This window comes from Citrus sinensis, chromosome 8, assembly GCF_022201045.2.
Source record: "Citrus sinensis cultivar Valencia sweet orange chromosome 8, DVS_A1.0, whole genome shotgun sequence".
Taxonomy (NCBI): domain Eukaryota; kingdom Viridiplantae; phylum Streptophyta; class Magnoliopsida; order Sapindales; family Rutaceae; genus Citrus; species Citrus sinensis.
Window position 1 is genome coordinate 26,183,497 of NC_068563.1, and position 8,844 is coordinate 26,192,340.

The following is an 8,844-nucleotide window of genomic DNA, read 5'->3' on the forward strand; positions in this document are numbered from 1 at the left end:
CAAATGCAAGTTGTGGTGTGTAGTTAGAGTTTACACTGACTGCATTCGGAATTAGGCGTGGGCTCAACTGTATATACCACGGATGCTCTGATCTCAGGCTTTCAGCCCATTGCAAATTTTCGATTGATGTCACGAGATTAATTAATACTGTGCTTTCTTTTTTCTCATTTCTTTTACTGAGAAGATCAATAATATACTTATGGTCTTAAGGATACAAGAAAAACAATTTGTATAAGGATTAAAATGCATTGGGGATTGAGGTTGGGTAGTTGTACCTTAAAAGTTACAGCACGAAAGTGTTTGGTAGACACTAGCTGCTGTATCTTTGAAACTATGATGTGTTTTTTCACTTGTATCATAAAAAATTTATTATATTTTTAATAATTTCGTCAACATTATTATTTAAAATTTATATTTACTATATATTACTAACTTTTGTTTCATAATTATAATTTTTTTCCACAATAACTGTAATTTAAAAGTTATTACACCTCAATCCCAAACGCATCTTTAGTTGACGTGGACTTTAAATTTTATCATTATTGTGAGAATCTTACACCCTCTGACAATGCGCTGTACATCAACTTTCATGTAATTTACAAGACAAATTAACTACGGAAATGCAACATTATTCATAAACATTACATTGTAAATTAGGTGCCCATCATCAATTTTACGAAGAGATATGCCAGCTTTGTTCTTTGTTTGAGAAGTTCTTTATAACATCTTTCAAAGGAGATTATTTTTCTATACTATCACATTCTTTTATCCATTTATCGTTCATTCTTTAAAGAATATCTCCAAACATTCAAAACAAACTTATCAACCTCTTAGTAATAAGAAATTCTCATCTTCCAAAATATAATAATAAATGAAAAATTCCCCATCATCAGTTCCAAGGTTGTTTTACATAAAAGCTTGTGTCTTTTAAAATGGATAAATTCATATTAATCCATTCAAATATTGGGTTGGATCTAAAATTGTGAATAAGTACATTCAATGGATAATTTATATGGGTGTCAAGAGATATCACATTTTATTGAGTAATATTAAACCATCTTTAATAATAAATTACATTTGAAACGTTTTAGTCACATCAAATTTTATTAAAATGTAAATAACCCCACTTGTTACGAGTCTTTTTATGTTTGACTCGGAAAGTTTCGGTAACTTTCTTTTCAAAAAGAAAAAAATAACAATTTATTTTCTTATTCGATTCACTTTCAAATGCAAACAAAATGACAGAGTCTTGACCAAAAAACAATTAAGTTGGAAGCTTGGTCTTTTGAATACAAGTCTTCATATGCTTCGTTATTAAGAATTGTTGTCGCTCTTCTTTCCAAAAAGGAAATAAGAAAATAATAATAATAGTAGTAGGGCGAAGAAATAAAGAAAATTATGATGTGAAGGCAAAAGATTCGAACTTTTGATGGTGAGTATTCGTTTAATTTCTATATTTTAAAATATGTCTAAAAATGTTTTTGTTGTTAATTATCATTTTATTTGTTTTGACAATAGTACGCTTGTAATAATACATTAATAACAATGAATATCTATCAATTTATCATATTAACCATAAAAAAGTAAAATAATAATAATGCTATTATTTTTTTAAATTATTATTATTCTACTTTTATGGTTAATTCAATAAATTAATATATTTAAATCTTATTATTGTATTGTTACAATAATATTTTTTTTATTATGATAATTTAATATATTTAAATTACTAAATAATATTATTCATTTTATTTTTAAATTATTATTACTTTAATTTTATGGTTGATTCGATAAATTAAGATATTCCTTGTCATTAATATATTATTACAAGAGTATTATTGTAAAAACAAATAAAATGTTAGAGAAAGGGGTGTAACATAATTAATAACAAAATAATGAATTAATATTTTTACATTAATATCTCCAAGATTATTGCAAGGTATTATTGTCAAAGAAAAACAAAAATAAGGACAATAATATAACATATTATAATATCTAAATACATCGACTAAACATGTACTTAACTTAAAATATAATATCTAAATGAGCACTTAATTAGCTGCTTACCTAACCTGATCGTATACTCATAATTTGTAGGCAAGTAATGTGCCACCAATCAACGCTTATGGCATAATGTAATAACAATCTTACACCATCTATTAGTTAATAACAAGTCATATGTCATGTCATTTAAGACACATTACATATTTGAATTATGTATACATAATATTACTAATAAAATTATTTTTTTTCTTTCCCTTGCTTCCACTATTTTATTTATTATTATTTATTTATTTTTGTAATGAACATTCCACCTTAAACAAACAAATAAAGTGTTGACCAGAACATTGGTAAGATTCCTACCAAAATGTAAGCAAGACGACGCACTTTCGATTGTGAAAATGAATAAAGCGAAGCAGGTTCTTTGTGCGTTCCTCGATGTTGTAGTTGTCTTTCTCTCTTTTCACACCTTCATAAACTTGCACTCACTCACATAGGGATGAGCGAAACTAGCTTTTGCCTTTGTTGATCAAATTTTAAATCACTTATTACGTGGCTTAATTGAAATTTTATGCATTTATTTAAAAATAAAAAAAATTAAGAAGTTGATACAAATAAATAAAAAGGAAAAAGAATTAGTTGCATTAATTACATACCTTACTTTGTATGGGATAATAATTAAAGATTTGTTGATAATTGCACATCAAGTCCAACTCTAATTGCTTTTAAACTACGCAATTAAGTAAATACAGGTCCTATCAAGTATCAACGCGCTCTGCGACCTACATACCAGCATGACGTTTAAAGAGCCTAATGCCACATGCAAATTATCGATTGACGGGAAAAAAAACAAAAAAAAGGCTCAATTTGACATTTCATCATTTAACAGTTTAAACTAAAGATCCTGGCGTAATTAAATATTACATAATAATGAAAGGTAAAGTATAAAGAAAAGATTGTTAAGGAAAGAGGGGGGAAAAGAAGGTATAAAAGGAAGAAGATGCTTAGCTTACTTTTTTGTGTCATTTAGAATGTAGGGTGACCAGGTGTTTCCATATCATTTTAATCTATAAAAGAGATTGATCACTAACAATGTCAATATGTACTCTTTACGTAAATTTTGGAGAGAGCTCTTTCTTTTCTTTGAGATATAAGTGGATAAAGTTAAAATTAAATTTTTGACTTCTATCTTATTCAGGATTTAATTTTGAATGGTCAGTTAAATAAATTTATTTAAAAATTACTCGACTAATTCTTACAAAACAAGAGAGTCATGTTTACTTTAGGATTTTTGCTAATTTTTTGTTCAATTTTTACTGAATACTGATACTTAAATCATACGAAAATAACACCAAAATAGAATTGATATTGTTAATATATCTATACGAAGATAACACAGCTAAACTTTTACTTTATATATATATAGTAGTTTTTTAATTAGGAATCTATGACTTTAATAAAGTCAAGAATTAACTAATAGATAAAAAAAATTTAATTTTAATATACTACATGACAAAATATAATGTATTAGAGTATGTATTTATTTTATCTTTTAACTAATCTCTTATTTTATTAAAGTTAGGAATCCCTGATTAAAAAATTGCTCAACACACACACACATATATATATATATATATTGTCATTTATACAACATAAATAATGGCGGAACCAAAATTCTAGTTCGGTGAGATATTAATATATAAAAATGACACCGTGTGTTATAAACAGTGAATTTTGAGAAGGCTAGATTTTAAGTTTACGCGGACATGAACTAAATTTTAGCTCAATCCCTTGTGTTTTTCTCAAAATTTTCCACCCCGATCATTAAGTACAGTACGCCCTCATATCCGCTGCAGCATTTCTAGACTCTTGGAAGTGGTCCCACACATTTAATCCATTTATCCTTAAAATCCTGAGTCAAAAGGATTTGGTATCCTTGCGGGCCCCACCAAGGAAACAATAAAAAACCAAAACATTGACGGTGAATAGTCAATACCACGAAGCGGAAAGCCCCTTCGTTCAGAAGTTGTTTGCATGATGACATCATGAGTATACTTGGAATCATCTACAACGTGCTATTCCGCCGTTCCTCCCACAGACGCTAAGCTTTCTGCGGTGCCGCCCAGTTTTTTTCTTTATTAATTATTAATGTTGTATGCCGATGAAGCCCTTTTTCGCTGGACACGTGCACTTGAAGAAGAGGGTTCGTGTTGGCTTTCGCGTCATTTGCCATTTCAAAGGAACCGCCGTTGTACGGTTCCTTACTGTTTCTCTATCGCTTACGTGCAAAAGGCCTGCTTCCGCACTCCTCGTAGACTCCACTGAAGTCTTTTAATTTCTTAAAAAAATATAAAGTAATGGATACTGACCAGACAAATGTTGGAAAAATAGCATAACATGCTATTTTGAGAGCACATTTTGAGTGGGTCCCACTTAACGAAAGTGGAAAATATTGTGAGGTTCGGATTCTACTCCGTTAATACTTCAATAGTATAATTTTATTTTCTCAAAATGGTGCTTGGGTGAATGAGAAATTGTCTCTCAAAGTTCACCCTTGAAGTTGGAAATTTAAAAGGAAATGAGTCTTATCCCACATAGGAAAAAGAAGCCTAGGAATTAGTGTTTAAATATAAACACTTAACCATGCATGAGTAAGAATTATGAGGATAGAGGCTCTCTCCACACGCGCGTGCGCAGGGGGGGTGCGAATCCAAGCCCAATTTAGTTGAACTCGTGTGCGCCCGCGCGTCCTGCGTACACGAATGTCAGCCCAAAATCATCCATGCAAGCTAGGCACGTTTTTAATTCCTTTTGAATTTTTTATTGTAACAGTTCATGTGAATTCAAAGCATTGGTAACAGCTTTTACAATTATTTAGCTGTTATTCACGTTTTGTTTGAATTCAATTTTGAAATCAATTTATTAAATTGATTTGGCTGTTATAACAAAATAATTAAAATGTATTGAATTCGAAAATTCAATACAAAAGCTGTTACATCCTCCCTTGAGTATAAAAAGGCACCTTCACTTCTGTTTTTTCCACTTGCAAAAACGAGCACAAACCACATTTGTTTTCCCTTCATCCTTCTTCGTTTTTCTTTGATCGAGTTCGCTGGTTGTGGTTCGTCGGAATTTCCAGCCTGTGCTTGACTGGAAAATCGTACCCGTTGCATCCTGGGAAACAGATACCTAGCAAACCTTAAGCACTCCGTAAAGGTGGTAAATCTGTTTTAAGGAGACTGTGTTTGTGCAGGCCTCGGGTTTCAATTTTTTTTATTTCGATTCAGTTTCTGCCTCTTCTGTTCTTCATTTAGTGTTTCCGATTCCTAGTTTACACTATTGTTTAAATTAGCTAACATATAATTTGTTATCTCACTGTTTTATTGTGTGTTTGTTTAACAATCTTAAAACAGATCCTACTGACATTGAGATGGCAACTGATACAGTTGATGACATTCCGTATGTCCCTGTCGCTGCACCCACTGTTGTCAAGGAACCAGCCTCTGTGGCAATTCCTGTTAATCATGCGGAAAGGCCTGAAAAATTCAATGGCCAGAATTTCAAACGGTGGCAGCAAAAGATGTTCTTTTACTTGACCACATTGAACCTTGCGAGGTTCTTGACCGAGGATGCTCCTAAGCCCAAAGAGGGTGAAACGGATATTCAAGTTGCAAGTGCAATTGATGCATGGCACCATTCGGATTTTTTGTGTAAAAATTATGTAATGAATGGTCTTAGTGACTCCTTGTATAACGTATACATAGGAAAGAAAACAGCCAAAGAGCTATGGGAATCCTTAGATCGGAAATATAAAACCGAGGATGCGGGTACCAAAAAGTTTGTTGTTGGTCGCTTCCTAGATTATAAAATGGTGGATTCTAAAACTGTAATAAGTCAAGTACAAGAACTTCAAATTATATTATCTGAAATCCTTGCGGAAGGGATGCATCTAAGTGAAACTTTTCAAGTTGCCGCAATTATTGAAAAGTTGCCTCCTGCTTGGAAAGATTTCAAGAGCTATTTGAAGCATAAACGAAAGGAGATGAATATTGAAGGGCTAGTTGTTAAACTCAGAATTGAGGAAGACAACAGAAATGCAGAAAAAAGAGGGGCTATTTCTATGGCAAAGGCAAATTTCGTTGAACATGGACCTAAAAATAAAAATAAAAAATTGGGCCCAAAAGGAGGAATTTCCAAGAAACAAACAAAGTTTCAAGGAAAATGTTATAATTGTGATAAGATGGGTCACAAGGCTTCAGATTGTAGATTGCCTAAAAAGAAGCGAGAGGCGAATGTGGTGGAAAACATCACTCAACATGTTTCAGACATAAACCTCTCTGCAGTGGTTTCAGAAGTGAATCTGGTTGGCTCTAATCCAAGAGAATGGTGGATAGATACAGGAGCAACTAGACATGTTTGCTCGGACAAAGTATTGTTCACTTCATTTGAAGCAGTTAGCAACGGAGAGAAGCTATTCATGGGGAATTCGGCTACGTCTGAGATTGAGGGTCAAAGGAAGGTGATTTTGAAGATGACGTCTGGGAAAGAACTGACTCTGAACAATGTGCTTTATGTGCCAGAAATTCGGAAGAACTTGGTGTCTGGATCGCTGCTGAACAAACATGGTTTTCGAATGGTGTTTGAGTCAGATAGGGTAGTTTTGTCTAAAAATGGGATGTATGTGGGAAAGGGTTATGTTAATGATGGGCTATTTAAGCTCAATGTAATGACTCTGAAACCAACAATTAATAATAAAGCTACTTCTTCTGCTTATTTGCTTGAGTCTTCTAATCTTTGGCATGGTAGATTAGGACATGTTAATTTTAATTCTTTGCGTAAATTAATTAACATGAAGCATATTCCCAATTTCCAAATTGATTTGAAACATAAGTGTGAAACTTGTGTTGAGGCAAAACTAACTAGGTCATCTTTTCAAATAATTCAAAGAAACACCGAACCACTTGAATTAATACATAGTGATATTTGTGACTTTAAATCCATTCAAACAAGAGGTGGTAATAAATATTTTATTACCTTTATAGATGATTGCACAAAATATTGCTATGTATATTTATTGAAAAGTAAAGATGAAGCTTTGGATAAATTTATTCTTTACAAAAATGAAGTTGAGAATCAACTTAATAGAAAAATTAAAGAATTAAGGAGTGACCGTGGTGGTGAGTATGTTGTTCCGTTTATGTCACTATGTGAACAAAGTGGAATCATACATCAAGTCACGGCTCCATATTCACCTCAATCTAATGGGATTGCAGAACGAAAGAATCGAACCTTAAAGGAAATGATGAATGCAATGTTGATAAGTTCTGGGTTACCCCAGAATATGTGGGGAGAAGCTGTTTTGTCGGCTAATTATTTATTAAATAAGATACCCCGAAAGCAAGAAGATAAAACCCCGTATGAGCTATGGAAAGGTAGATCACCTTTATATAAATTCTTACGAGTGTGGGGGTGTCTTGCTAAAGTAGTGGTTCCTTTAAATAAAAAAGTGAAAATAGGACCAAAAACTGTTGACTGCATTTTCATTGGTTATGCACAAAATAGTAATGCATATCGATTTTTGGTGCATGAGTCTAAAATTCCAGATGTCCATAAAAATACAATAATAGAATCAAGAAATGCATCGTTTTTCGAACATGTGTTTCCTTGCAATTCTAGAGTGGAATTGAGAGAATTTGAACAATTTCATGAAACAACACTTGAAAATAAAGGAAATGATCAAGCACCAGAAGAAGAAGAACAAGAAATTGAGGTTAGACGTAGCAAAAGAGCTAGAATAGAAAAGTCTTTTGGTCCAGACTTTCTGACATATTTGCTAGAAAATGAACCTCAAAGCTTCAAAGAAGCTGTAACTTCAGCGGAAGGCACTTTATGGAAAGAAGCCATTAACAGTGAAGTTGAATCCATTTTACAAAATCATACTTGGGAGCTAGTAGATCTTCCTCCAGGATGTAAACCTTTGGGGTATAAGTGGATTTTCAAAAGGAAAATGAAAGCCGATGGATCAATCGATAAGTACAAGGCTAGGCTTGTAATTAAAGGTTATAGGCAACGAGAAGGTCTTGATTATTTTGATACTTATTCTCCTGTTACGAGAATAAATTCCATACGGATGATAATAGCAATTGCAACTTTGCGCAATCTCGAAATACATCAAATGGATGTAAAGACAGCTTTTCTAAATGGAGATTTAGATGAAGAAATCTACATGGAGCAACCTGAAGGTTTTATAGCTCCAGGACAAGAAAAGAAAGTTTGTAAATTAGTTAAGTCATTATATGGCTTGAAACAAGCACCGAAACAATGGCATGAGAAATTTGATCATACGATGATCACAAGTGGCTTTAAGATCAATGAATGTGACAAATGTGTTTATGTCAAAGAAACAGAAAATGGCTATGTCATTTTATGTTTATATGTTGATGACATGCTCATTATTGGAAGTAATGATGACATGATTAAATCTACCAAGAATATGTTGAAGTCTAAGTTTGACATGAAAGACATGGGTCTTGCAGATGTCATTTTGGGAATTAAAATCTCAAGGGCTTCTAATGGACTTATTTTAAGTCAAACACATTATGTAGATAAAATTCTTGGGAAATTTAATAAAGAAGATAATATTATGTCTAAAACTCCATTAGATACTAGTATTCATCTATCGAAAAATAGAGGAGAGGGTATTTCTCAAGTTGAATATGCTAGAATAATAGGTAGTCTGATGTATTTAACAAGTTGTACCAGACCAGACCTAGCTTATACAGTAAGCAAACTTAGTAGATATACGAGTAATCCGGGAACTGATCACTGGAAAGCTATCGTAAG